Source organism: Pseudopodoces humilis, chromosome 5, assembly GCF_049639895.1.
Source record: "Pseudopodoces humilis isolate 2021_Gansu_Grassland_sample_001 chromosome 5, ASM4963989v1, whole genome shotgun sequence".
Taxonomy (NCBI): domain Eukaryota; kingdom Metazoa; phylum Chordata; class Aves; order Passeriformes; family Paridae; genus Pseudopodoces; species Pseudopodoces humilis.
In genome coordinates this window covers 6,258,879-6,273,440 of record NC_142204.1, presented here as the reverse complement: position 1 = coordinate 6,273,440, position 14,562 = coordinate 6,258,879, and positions in this window count along the sequence as shown.

Sequence of the window (14,562 nt, the reverse complement as noted above, 5' to 3'; positions counted from 1 at the left end):
CTGCAGAATTGTAAGAAGTCCTTGAGCAGGTCTCCAAATTCTGTAATTTTGTAATTACATAATTGTAATTTATGTCCAGATTCTCTTCTGCGAGGCCTGCCGTACGAAACACTCCCACCATCCCAGAAATATTCCAGTCACAGGATTCAAGTGCTGTTTTTGGGTATGTTGTATCAGACATTATAAGCTTTGTGTATATCCAGTCCTGTTACTGCATTTAAAACATGTGATCCTGGTCTCAGGTATTGCCAGGGTTGCATCCTGTGTTTGCCTTGAAAGGCTTTTAAGAATGTCCAGGGGAAAAGTTTTAAACACTAAAATTCAGTTACAAACTCTATAAAATTATTCAAAATTGCTACTGCTTGGTAACCAAAAGACGAAAACTAAACAGTTTCTGGGCATTGAGAAAGACAGAATGAGCCTGCACTTTTAAATATGAGTATGGGACTTGAGTGGCATAACTTCTATCACTGTCTATACCTTTTGATGGCTCTATCCTCCAGATAATCCTAAAATTGATTACATTGCCACTGAAATAATCCTGCAAGTCTTTACTCTCACCCATTGCCATAGCTAAACAGAAAGCCAACAGAAAGCAGAGCAAACTTTTGAGCAATTTTATATATATATATATACTTCAATAACTATAATTATTTTGGTTTTTTTGCTATTTTAGTAGCATAAGGTGGATACAAATGGTACTGTGGGCAACTGGTTTGTGGGGAAAAATAAAAGAATAAACCACAATGGAGAGGCATGGTGACCATGCATTACAAACATGGATGTCCTCCAGGGATAACCATGCACTGACATGAAGATTATCAGACTTTCAGTATAAGGCACCCTTCTGGAAAAGACAAGTTATGTGTTATTTCTCCTTGCTGAAGACTAACTCATGTCTCCTAATCTTATATTAGTTTGAAGTTATCTAACACACATCACAAAATACGTGTAGTAAAACAGATATTTAAAATTTCTAACACATTTAAAAGTAAAATCTAAGACACAACCTTATAACTGAAGGATTAAATCATGCCCTAGCCAGTAAAAATAGATTAAAAGCATGGGAAACTATTTTAAGCCCAGTGTTGGCTGTACTAGACAATTTTAGTTAGTTCTGTGTCTCAGTCTTCTCAGGGATTAGGATAGTCCAGAAGGCTGCAGTCAGTATGCCAAAAAAAGGTTTTGGCAGGGGGAATAAAATATTAAAAAAACTATAGGAAGCCAATGTTTATAAATAAAATGGGACGGTAAACCTGTACCTGAAATCTAGAAGTGTGATAAAGATAAGCCTTGGAAACTGGTCACTGATGAAAAAATAGAAGAGACTGTCAATGACAGCATCCAGTCCTGTCGTACGCAGTGGAAATTCCTCACTTTCATCTTTTGGCCAGAATTTTTTCGTATGGAATGGGCCTCCAGCTGGCACAGGCTGTTGCACTTCCATAGTTTTCCATGTAATTATAACATGTTTTTAACAATGTAGAATGGACTCAGTTTGAGGCTTTGCACCTTGTGCAGTCCTTCATATCAATATGAGGAAGCTGGATCATTCAAACTTTACAGGACAATGAAAAAAATTCAATCCCCTTGTTACTATAGTCCCCTCTATTGGCAAGGGAAAAAAAATACCAGGCTAAGCTTCAAATATGTATTAGTCTTATTTTTCCCCTTTTAATTTTGCTTAATTGCTTATGTATGAGATTAAAATCTCCTAATTTGTGACGAATTTTCAGGTGATCTCCAATCCATGTTGTTTTAACAGCCTCGTCTGTGAGAAGACCCTCACAGTGTACACATTTAGGAAATAGCTGTGGTCTCATTACCATGGTCTTTACCCCATCCCAGAGAAGAGATACAGATGTGTCTGAAGAGTTTGTAAGGGGGGAAAAACTCATGGATACTGAGTTTAGATTTATCCTGCTGAGACAACAGCCAGGAGTGACTGAATTTTAATGTAATGGCTTCCAGAATATATAGCAGCTTGAAGAGAGAAATTCTTCAATTCAAATTTGTGAAGTCCCAAAGTACTATTACCATCCCCTTCTGGTGGTGAACCACTGTTCTGAGGACTGATGGATTTTTTTCATATTGGATAGAATATGTGGAAGGCATGTTGTTATACAACAAACTGTCAGGGAAATTCCTGGTGACTTCTCTTTCTAATAATATGTCTTGGCTCAGGCTTTTTCTCTGTGGAGTCATTAATATTTTCAGTTTTTCCAGGAAATGCAAAGAGGTAGGGCTTCTGCCGCTCTTGTTCTGCCTCATATGCAAAACTGTCTTGCAAAAATGGTCTTCTTCTGACCTAGGAGCGCCTCAGAGCTCCTGCCATACATTTGAATTTTGTCTTGACTTGGTTATTCTGTTCATTTGTAGACAATGTACTGTAATTATTCTTTGCCCCAGGGATTTGTTTGTACTGAGTCACTGAAGTTGAATGGCCCTTCCTTAAACGTATTTTCTTTGCAGACATAATTTGCTCACTTAAATTATTAGTGTGTTTATGTTACTTATGTTTGATCTTGATTATAAAAAAATGCTCATTGTGGCCTTGAGTTGTAGATAATGCCTGACATCAATTAATCACCTTAAGAAGTTAAAGTACTCAAAATTAACACCTTTTTCCTGGGGTTTAGCATGCTAAAGGATGTGCAAAAGTTGGGCAGTCTCAAGCTGTTTGGTTTAGCTGTTGCCAACTTGGTTGCTGTTGTCTGTGTGCCCATGTTTGCATCATTAAAAGCACTTGGTGAAGAGCAAGTGGGACAGAAGATCTGAAGGAAAACATATTTTAATCAAGACATTGGACAGCCCTAAAGGGCCTTGTTGTTCAAACAGTTTTGCAAATTTTGGTGTGACACTTTGGTTTCATGTGCAACAGCTTTGCTTTCTTCTGCTGCAGGGAGGCCAGGGTGCACAGGGCTGTGTGGTCCTGCCCTCTGCCCCCAGCTGTCTCCGAGACTCATGAGAGCTTGCTACACTGAAAAAAAAAAAAACCTTTTTCTTCTGGCTGAGTTAGTTTTGTGTCTGATTAGTGGTTCACACACCTTGAAGGGGTCAGACATGCTAGGGCTGGGCCAGGCCAGCATGTGCTCACCTGGTAAAGGCTGGTGGTGCTTTGCTGCTTCAGATTCTGGCACTGCTGAAGTATGTTCAAGGAAAGGAGGATCAGGCTCAGAATACTGAAGTCCAGCATGAGAGTTTAAATTAACCTCAGACAACTCTACTGAGTTCCAGAAACTAATGTGAACCTGTCTCTTCTATGCAGTGATGCTGCCTCACATAGCCTGGCCTCTTGGCAGGACTGGTGCAGCAGGAAACAAGAGGAGCAAAAATGAGGATGAGTCTTGGCATGTACGTATTTGTGCATCCTGGTACACATCTGATATTACAAAATGTTTGTGTGCAATCACACATGATTTTGAAGTTTCTATTTGAGTTTGGATAGCTTTCAATAATCTCATTTTATTCCCGTTTAAAACCTAGCTTAATTAAAATGTTCAGAGTATTCCCACAATGAGTATTGTTTCTAAACTGTGTGTCTCTTTCAAATTCCCGGTATAAACAATACTGTAAATAGGTATTTAAAACCATCTGCTTCTTGGTAGCCTAGTTACCTTTGCAGCATCATTTACATTTTTCTCCCCTTTAACTCAGGGAATTAAATTGCCATAAATTCTTACTTCAGTGGATAAAGTGCTACAAAATAATGCTTATGGCACACAATTTTTCAAGAAAAGACATATTCTATTGAATTTGTCTTCCAAATAAACTGTTCTTCACAGCCACAAAAAAATGTGCTGTCAAATCATGGACATACCCATAAATTGTAATCCAGAAGAAGAGACTTAAAATTATGTGGTTACTGTCTAGGATCTTGTATTCCTTCTTTTTCTATGAAAATGGTACTTTTTATAAAGTCATCAAAGGTAAGTACTGATGTCTATGAACCTACTTTGAGCTAAAGATCTGACTCTTGTTTTAGGCCAGTTTCACAGAAGAGTAAACTGCAAGTCAGATTTTAGAATAATTCTTGGGAATGAATAAAAACAGAGTTCTTCCTTGCGGTCACCTCTTTTTTGTGAGAGAAAAAGAACCTCTCTTGTAGCAGTCTTGCTGATAATGTTAGGACTGTAGAGTGAAGATCAAAATGCACTCAGGCAGCTGCAAAGGCCTAGATTGTAGCGCTCAAGGTACTTGCTGGGACTCACAACTTCTGATAGAGCTGCAAATTATTTTTTCCCAGTAGAAGAGGAGGAAAAAGTATCTTCTGAGTCTTTTCCAAGTTATTCCAAGCTCTTGGGAACTTCTGCGCATTATTTCTGTGAGAGGAGAAACACTTCACTTCTATTTTCTCCCTCTTAAAAATAGTAAGTTCACTGCTGATTACTCACACTTGTAAGTTCTGAATTGACATTGTAAAATCTGGGGCGAAATATTGCAACATTCCACCTGACTGGTATGTTTTAAAAGTAGAATCTACTTAAAAGGGAGTAGAAGGCCTTCTGCCATCTCAAATCACAAATGCAAAAACCTGGTATATAGTTCTCATTGCATTAGTGGCACTTTCTGAAAGGACCTTTCACAACTTTCAAGCACAAAGTAAAGGTATTTGAGCTCTTTAGCCCCTTAAATTCTTTAGGGCATCAAAGCAAGCAACACTGTTGCAAAACTTCCTATTAAAAGGATTATCTCTGGATGTGGAAAAGAATAAACCAAACCAAAAAAACCCACAACAAAGTAGCCAGATTATGTCTGTGACCTTGGGTTTTCTTTAAAACTCAAGCTGAAGCTTGGTGGTGAAGTGAGCTGATTGTGCATAGATATAGCAAATAACTTACTGCCACTTTGAGTTTATTTAGAAACTACCTAAGACACATAAAGTAGTGTGTGAACACCTTTAGGAAAAGAACTTAGTACTGCTGGTTATAGTTATTTTCTGAGGATGATGACATGACCAGGCAGGCTAGATATGTACAATCTTAATCTCAAGTTATTAAAACATCCTCTTAAATGAACAGAAATTGGAAAAGTAAGCCTAATTATGGGATTTCTTATTTAATATAAATAACCTTTTAATGGGTTTATATAGTTGCATCACTGGGAGTTGAGACACATGTAGAATATTATTGCATAACTGAACCAGCATTGTAAAATAGTAACCTACATTTGTCTTTTTCGGTTATGACCAATTGGAGTTTGAATTATATTTTGTTTGCTCTGCAGGTAATACAAAAGTGGATTTTGGATTTGCATTTTAAGAGCTTGTTCATAATTTCTGAGTCTGGTGGTGTTTCTGTTCCACACAGTTTTCTGTAAGCACATTTTGTCTTGTAGGTACATGGCACTCAGTTCAAAGAAAACTGATTTCAGTTCTAGTGGTTGTGGTTCAGCTTAGAAATAGGTGCAAAGGGAAAAGCTCACCAAGCTGAAAAAAATGAAAATGCTTTTGACTTTGAACCAAAACAGAGGGAGTGACTTGTAGAGGGTGGAGTGTCTCCCAGTAGAACAGGCACATTGTGCTTTTTGCATGTGGTAGAAGTGCTGGTGGGTGGAGAGAGAGGAAAACAAGGCCATGGGCCATAGCAGAGCTGGCACTGAGGAGGAGCCGTCTCTGTGAAGGAATGCTGCTATGGACCATTAGCAGTCATTGAAGTACAGGCAGAGGAAAATAATCCCTTTTTTTTTTCTCTGCAATTTTTGGATCCATATCCTAGAAATAAAATCTGCATTAAAAGGTAAAATTTCTTCTTACTGTCAGTACAGAAAAATTATTTGCACTGAGGGAATCAAGGGTCCTCTCCCAACGAATGCCACTCCTTCCTTCCAGTATCTGAAGAGGGACAACAAGGAAGCCAGAGAGGGATCCTTCATCAGAAACTGTAGTCACAGGACAAGGAGTCATGGCTTTAAACTGAAAAAGGAAAAATTTAGGTTAGATATACAATTCTTTACTGTAAGATTGGTGAGGCACTGGCACAGGTTTCCCAGAGAAGTTGTGGATATCCCATCCCTGGAAGTGTTCAAGGCCAGGCTGGATGGGGCTCGCAGCAACCTGGTCTAGTGGAAGGTGTACCTGACCACGGCAGGGGGTTGGAACTGGATGATCTTTAAGTCTTCCAACCCAAGTCATTCTGAGATTCTATGATTTTTGCCAAAGAAGATGGAATTCTAGGAAAGAGCAGGTAGTTTCAGTGGAGGACAGATGATGGATGTGTATTCCAGGAAATACAGTTCCTGATGAATAGGGAGTGTCCTGGTTTGGGGCAAATTTGGGAGAAAACCTTTGAATGGGGTCTCTCCAGAAGGCAAATTCAAGTAGCCCCTCCCCCAACTGGTTCAGGAAAAGATTTCCTTGGAGAAAAGTGGAAAAAACTGTTTATTTAACAAGCAAAATATCTACAAGCATAAAATTTTAATAATATTAAACAATAAAACCTCTTGCTGTTTGATGAGATGGCAAATCCAGAAAAGTCCTTTCCATGGGTGTAGCTCAGCTCGCTCAGCCTCTTATCAGTCCCTCCAGCACTGGAAAGTGCCGAGGCCCAGGCCCTGGTGGGCCACAGGCGTGAGCTCCCGGGGTTTGTCTGGGTTTTCAGTCCAGAGCAGGTTTGAACAGATCCAAGGAAAAGGGTAAAAACCAGTCTGGGAACTTCTCTGCCTCAGTGAGCTAAAAACTAACTAAAAGCAAAGGAGAGCTCTGTCCCTCTGTCTGTCCGTGCTGCAGACAGCACAGTCCAGGAGCAGGATGGGGGACAGTGAGGGCTCTTTCTGAACACAAACTGTGCCCTGCTTCTTCTTCCCCCTCTTCACTCTCAGAGCCAGTCTTACAGGTGTAGAACTTAATATGTGACATAAACAGAACAGACAACTGGGGATACAAACATCATAAAGTCACCCCAGGACAGAGATTCATGAAATTCATGTGCATTCATACATACATTTATATATAAATTAAAATGTATATGTTTTAATTTTTGTCAGGGCTGGTAGCAACTTCTTGTTATATTTCAAGCTGAGATACTACTGGAAATGCAACCAGGGGTTTGGTTGCCTTGGGGATATTGGGAGAAGTGATGCTGTTTTAGTTTTTGCCTTTTTATCTTTAATATGTTCTCTGTATTCTTCACACATTTATCTGTAGCTCTGTAGCCTATTGAATTAGTGGCTGGTTTTCCCAGTATTTTTCCATGCCCTTTCCCTAAGCAGAAAGATAAAACAAATTCTAGAACTCCAAGCCCTGGGATACAAGGCCCCTATGATATCTTTGTTCTTCCTGGCTACCGAGGTTGAGAACAACTCTTCAAGATACATTCTCATGGACAAAGTACAACTAATACCAAAGGGGAGAATCCAGAGAAGGGGCTTGATTGTGGGGGGAATTCCATCACCACTTGTCCTCCTAATTGATGCTTTTCCGTCTATTATACAAATTTGCTAAGCATATAAAAACTCTATTCACCCCACATGGATGAGCTTTTGTCAACATCTTTCTACCAATGCCCCTGAAAGCCTTCAATAAAGGTCCACTTTTATATTACTTCCCATACTAAAATTATTTTGAGTTTTGTTTCTAGGCTGGAAAAGGCAACAGAAGAAATTAGTTATTAAAACACCATGAAGATGAAAGTTCCTTTATAAAACCTATCTCTGTTTCCTCCCCAAGAACATTGCTGAGATGGCTATTCAGGCCTTCAACTGCTATAAATTAACATTAAGATAAATGTTTTCCAGAGAAAGTACTTTTAATTTGCATCTGCAGTAGATCTGGCTTCCTTTATTCAATGATGCTACAAACTTCCTTTGTAGGTAAGAGAAAGACAGACTTTTTCCAACAGTTCATATTCAACATAATTTTCCACCAAGGAGACGGTAACAGTTTGCCAGAGTTGTCACATGCCTTGATGTCTTTGAATTTCTTCCTTGGAAGCTGCTGAAATCCTTCATGCAACTGCTCCACTTGGGCATAATCCAGGAAGAGCTTTCTCCAGCTGCTTTGGTTTATTATGTATTGGCTCCCAGAATTTGAGATCACAAGTCGAGCAAAAAGGCTAAATGTAGATTCACGCAGAACAGCCGGCTCTCTACGAACCTGTGCTCCGGGAAGCCCCTCTGACCTGTTCTCAGTGCTAATGTTCCTCTGAGTTACTCCCAAGACCCCTGGGATTTGGGCTATTGATGATAACAGGCCAACATATGTCATGCTGCATTTATGGGACAAAGGAAAAGCAAGCAGTAAAAAAACCCCTTATTTTCTTCTATATTTGTTGTATGGGGAGAGAAGCCCATTCCACATATCCTCCCTCACAAGCTAGAAATGAAGTGCTAAAGCTAAAATCTTGGCACTTAAGAAAACAGGAAGGAGAGAGGCTGAGGTCCAACACAGTGAGATATAAATCTTTGATGCTACAAGACTACCCTTGCTATTGCTTTTAGTTGTGTTTGTATGCTTTGAATATTTTTCTCTTGTGCAAATTCAGGACATTCAAGCTTATCAATGTGTTCTTATGGGAGATAAGCTCCTTCCTTCAATTTGATAAGAAAAACAGTGTCTTATTCCTCAGGCAGAACTGTCAGGTAGAAAAATATGATTGAGATAAATGAGGTTTATGTAGGTTAGAGTGGGCTCCCTGTTGCTGTAGCTGTGGTAGGGTGGAAAAATATCTCCAGCACCCTAGTGGCAAAGTAGCAGGTGTTTGCTGCCAGCTACAGCATCTTCCACCCTTCATGCTTCAGGTATTGCCATTCAGGTCTGTCTCAGTTTTGCAGCTGGATATTGAGGTTAGTCTGGATATTGTCCTTTCCTCCCTTTCCTCTCTGTCCTTCACCCTTCCCCTTTTTCGCAGTGCTGTGCAATAAACTGGGTAAAAAACTAGTAGTTGTGAGGATTGCATTTGTTCTTCATTGCATCAGAAACCCAAGTCTGAGGTAGTACAGAGAAATGGAAAGGCTCAGGTTGGGATGACAATGTTTACAGAAGGCAAACACCAGGAAAGGCTCCACAGGCCCATGTGTTGTGGCTTGCAGAGCAGCAGCCACAGCACATCTATCTGCAGTCTCACAGGCTGGGCAGGTGAAGAGCTGGGAACAAATCCTAATGACCTGCAGAGGTGGAGCAGGATGGAGATGCTAACTGCTTTCAGCTCCAGAATGCTACAAAAAGGCACAAACCCTGGTAACAATTTGTTGCCCACCAAAGAAGAAACCTGGAGGCATGAGGAGGTCTTAGTGTCCCTTGTCTTCCCTGGCGTCATGATGGAATGGACTTAATATTTGGACACATGCACTGCTTGGCCCAGTGGCTGGATAGATTTCTTGGTACTACCCACACTGGTGTTTCTGTGTGTGAGAAATTGAAAACTGTTTTATTTCAGTTTTTATAATAATAATAATAAAAAAAATCTGTCCATTCTGTGTTCTGATGCAGTGTTGCAGCAGCATTTCCTCCAAGATGTGGACATTCAGGAATGGAAAATGTCATGATAACAGAGTTCCAGTATACCAGGCTAGTCCAGATAAGTGTTTAGGCATTCCTTTTGCAGAAATGAATAATCCCTATTAATTAAGAGGATTCTTAAGTGCTTTCTTGAAATGTATTACAGGATCAAATATACTTTCTTCCCAGAGCTCAGGGTTTTTTTTCATTTTATTCTATCATTCATGATTTAAGAACAGTGCTTGAAAAACAGCTGCTGTGAAGACTCAAAGATCTCTATAATTCACATGTTCTAAACTCAGCAGTCCTAGGATACTTATGTTCTTTTGAAAAGCAGGGGAAGGAAGGGACATGCAGAATCTTTAAGGTGCTATTTAAAAAAAAAGACTTAAAAGGAAGAGGGGAAGTTTTATCCTTTCATTGCTGAAGAAAAGTATGCCAGAGTTGTGCAGATAATCAAGCATCTTCTCCACACTTTAAGAGTGCAGAAGGTCATTTGCCTCCTTCAGTTACATCTAAACACTTTATAACTTGAAAATCTATAGTTGTATTTTTAGATACATCTCAGGAGAGCTTAGGAGAGCTAACCTTAGTTAGTGTACACACATTTTATGTGAGCTGTTGTGCTCTTTAGTTATAATAAAATGTTTTTTTCTGATGATATGCAGGAATACTTTATATGGAATCTCTGTTTGGCTTATTCTGACTTTCTCACTATTGCAGTTTTACTGCAAGGAAAAACCCAGATAGACATTCCATGATTATCGTGTGTCCTGGTTTCCTGCATGTCACCTGCAGCAGTCTGGGAAGGACAGGGGAGTTCTGGCTCAGAAAAAGGGTGTGATTGGAGGAGGAAGAGAGTGGTTGGGTGATTGTGACCAGAGAAGAACAGTAGGGTTGAAAAAGTATTTTTATTTTAATCTTCCAAAAACAGAGAGCTGCAAAATGTATATAATCCTAATCTTGACTGGTGAAGTCAATGGGAATTTTGCCTTTTTTTAGGACTAGTTTTTTTCTCCTTTCTGTGTGCTTGTCAGACAATATTTTTTTGCTATCAGAGTATTTTCTTATGTATCAGGAATATGTCCACAGTTCAGTCTGAATATATAGCTCATACAATGCTAAATACTTTAAGTTTTTTCAATTTGTAGTCATTAAAGTCTAAATATTGGAAATTTGAACTTCTTTGCTGAAGGTATTCTTCCTCATTTATTCTACCTTGGATGAGCTGCATTCTTCTGTGCTTTACTGCTATGACCAAGAGCAGCAGTGGACATTTGAACATAACAGGAGAAAAACACCAAAGTCATTTACCAGTTAAGGCATCTCCTACCTACCCTGTGAACTTATCCCAGGTCAGGCATCCAGGGGCAATGAAAAAATACATATTTTTGTACCTGAAAGTGTTCCATCACTTTGGATTTTAGTATTTGTATAATATTTATTTAAATAAAAGATTTTACCTTTTGGTAAAATGTCACTGTGAATTTATGATTCTAATTTGCAGAATCAATATTTCTTTTTTGTTCGTGACTGAAGCAGTTCAGCTCCTCTTGTCACAGTTATTTTTTCTGTTTACAGGGTTGAATTCTTGTCTTGTAACTAATATTTCCCAAGCCCATATGGTAATAAATATGTGCTAGCTCTTCCTTTTTTCCCGATTTTGCTTTACAAGATAAGGCCGTCCCTGCCTTCTTTTTACAAACTATGCACAAAGCACACTCTGTGCTCAAATGTGACTATTAAAAAAAAAAAGAATTACATTTATGAAAAACAATACAATATATAGAGGACAAACACAGGTTCTGAATATGTGAATTAGTGTCTTTTTTCCCATTTCCTTGCTGATGGACTATTGCATCTTAGACAGTTTTAGGGTTTTTATCATGACTTCACTATTGGCAAAAGGCTTTAGACTTATGAACTGCTCAGAGTCCAATGAATACTGATTAACTTACTTATTTATACAAATATTTCAGTGTGTGGAGACAGCATGCACCACTAATAAAGTTTTAACTTCTTACGTACTTTCCTTAAATTTAAAACCAATGCATATTATTACTGAACTTCATTGTTAGAGGATGAAAGCATTTTCTTTCTGTGCCACTTTAAATAATTTTAAACCTAGATTATTTGAATTTGAGACCTGTTTTTTTATTTACTCAGCACTTATTTACATAATCGGTACTTAGACGTTTTCCTGTACAGTTAAGCCCAGCCCATTGAGTGTTTAATTTTAGCTGTTAGTGTTTTTTCCTACTCACTTTTTATTTTGCATGATGCACCTTTGGACTTCGCCTAAAGGATTCCAATACAAAACAAAAAAGCCATTTTTTAAGACTGGATAGCTAATATTTCTCTGCACAGAGAGTCTTGGGAGCAGGCATTTTGGACCTATTTTTCTGTATTTTCAAAAGACTGAGGATGCATCTCAGAACACTTCTGTGTCAGTTGTGCAAAAAGGATTCTAAATTACAAGGCTAAAAATCTGTCTGGATCCCTCTGATTGGCACTTTCTAGCTTTATTTGCTGAAGTTGGTAAATTTTTGCTTTCACATCAAGCTCTGCTTTTCTTCCACATTTTTGGCAGAATAACTCTAAGATAGTTTTAAGGCTGTTGTGAACTAAGTAAGGCTGTTGTTTCCAGCGAGGTATTTGCGGTATTCCCTTGTCACTGTGCTTGCTGACAAGACAGTTTTGGGGCTAGAATTTCTCTTTATTCTTAGTGTGACTGGTTGCCAGAAAATGAGCACCATATGCTGTATTTAGTTTAATAAAGTTTTTGGTGCGTTATCTATGTCATTGTTCCTTCTGTAACATGTTTGTAATGTAAAATTAGAAAGTTGGGAGAACTGGAGAGTCCATAAAGACGGCAGAGCTGCTGCTCAGAAGCAATGAGCAAAGAAAGCCCCATGGGGAGGGTTTGCAAGCCCTGGCTTTTTGCCATTTCAGCTTTCTTCAGGTGACAATAGAGAACAAATCTTTGCATTCTGACTGCTTGGAGACCCAGGGAAAAATATCCATTATCAAGGGATAGAACTAGAGTAGATTAAAAAAATTATTTTACCTGAAGATAGGCGTAGTCAGCTTTTTTTTTCTTGGCTGACTCTAAAGATAGATATAGATATGTCCAGACATAACATTTGCTTGTCTTATAGGTAAAACTCCCTTGTTCCATGTTTGTCTTAATAATGGATAATATTCAGCTCTCTGGCTTGCACAAATGTTATGCAAAACATTTCCTGTTTTCTAACTAGCTCTAGTTCTGAGCTTGGAGAAAGCTTTTGGCACTCCTCATCAGAGGAATTCAAACAGCCTCCCAGCATGCTTTTATGACCTGCTTAATACACAGGGACTTGGAAGCAAAAGTGGATGTAAACCAGGTTTTAGGGAACAGGCTTTACATATTTTATTTTTTTTTCTGCTTAGCTTGCCTGAATTTCAACAATTGATTTACTTTCCAGAGTTTGTCACCACCTAAGTCTTGCATTAGCTACTGTCGGTAGTAGCAAACTCTCCATTTGTTTTCAAGCAGTTCTTTTCAGGTATCTTAGGTCTGCTTTCAGAAAATTAGAGACATCCACTTATAAGACTTTTTAAAAATAAGGCACTAAGGGAATTGTAGCTTTGCAACGTGTATGTATGTGATATCTCATAAGCTCTTTAGTTTGTTCTCTATCACAATAAAGCTATTTTTGTGAAATAGTAATTCTGGTCCTGCTTGAACAAGAAATACAGAAAATCTCAGTCTCATAAGGAACCAAGATCTGCAGTATTTCTCTGCTGATTTTTTGAAGAGAGCAGATGTTGGGAACATACTTTATTAAGCTTTTAGATGTATATTTAGAAATGAAGAAACCTTCATGCTTGGTCCTGTGCAGCAGTCTATTCATCACTGGATAGTACCTTGTCAGGGCAGGAATTTAGGAATTTCAGTGGAATTTGCAGAAACTCCCAAAGAGACAATTGCTGGACAGTCCTGCCCATTACAAACTACATTTCTTCTTGCTTGCTTGTGGGTGATGATGCAGAAACCACAAGATTTGCTTGCTCATTCTGGTTTTCACATCTGTGTCTCTGTAACACTCATGGCAATGCACTCTGCAGAATAACAAGGTATTTTCTTTTTCTTGTTTTTTCAAAGACTGGTGTGCTTGTCATGTCTGGGTGCTTTGTCACACCAACCCAAGCATGTGGTCCACCCCATGTAAGACTTGTTGATGTGATTCACTGAGATGCCAGCTGTGGTGAGCCAGAGACGAGTTGTGAGCCTGAACACATCATTCACAAGACCAGAGAAAATAAACTATTAAAAACATTCTAGGATAAATGTGACTCCCAGGCTGAAATTAGGATTTGGAAACTGCCAGATCATTCTAGGCTGAAAATGAAGACAAAGGTAGCATGAGCTACAGCAATGAATACAAACCAGGTTCTGCAGCTGTGATCCAGCTGATCACAAGTTATTCCCTTTGCACTGTTACCTAAATTTATAACACAGCTGACCTATCAAGCCCAAGTGACCAGTTAGTACTGATGCATGGATCCTGAAAGTGGTTTAAAAGAAGAGAAGCCTCCACAGTATTGTGGTGGGCCAGAAGAGACGAGTGTGTGTAGGTGGATAGAGGAAGGCTGATGGTGAAGGTGCTGTTGCAGTGTTGTCTCTTCTAGCTCCCTCCTGTGTCCTCAATTCTGCCACTGCAGAGGCCCTGGTCTTGATTTGCATATCAGTCATAGGTTATAAACAGCTCAAAAGGGGCCTGGCATATTCTACTTTTCCTTCATTGCTGCTGAATTTGGCCCCTTGAATCTGTTGAAGAGCTTTGATTTGTAGGGATGACTACTGCAGAGGCCCTCTCTCCTCCAGCAGTGATGGTTCCCTGCATGGCACGTGCTGTGTGACAGAGCTCTGTGCTTTGTGGTGGCTAAAACAGGGACATGTAGGGAATGTCTTTCACCACATCTGCTAAATCAATTGCTAAAATATGATGTGACAGCCCTTGTCAGACTTTTTATTTTGTGCACACTGGAGACACAGTGTTGTGGCCTCTTTGTGGCAGGTTGCCATTGTTCTTTGATCCCTTTTTAATCTATATTTTCCTTGTTTATGATTTTAGTTGTATATT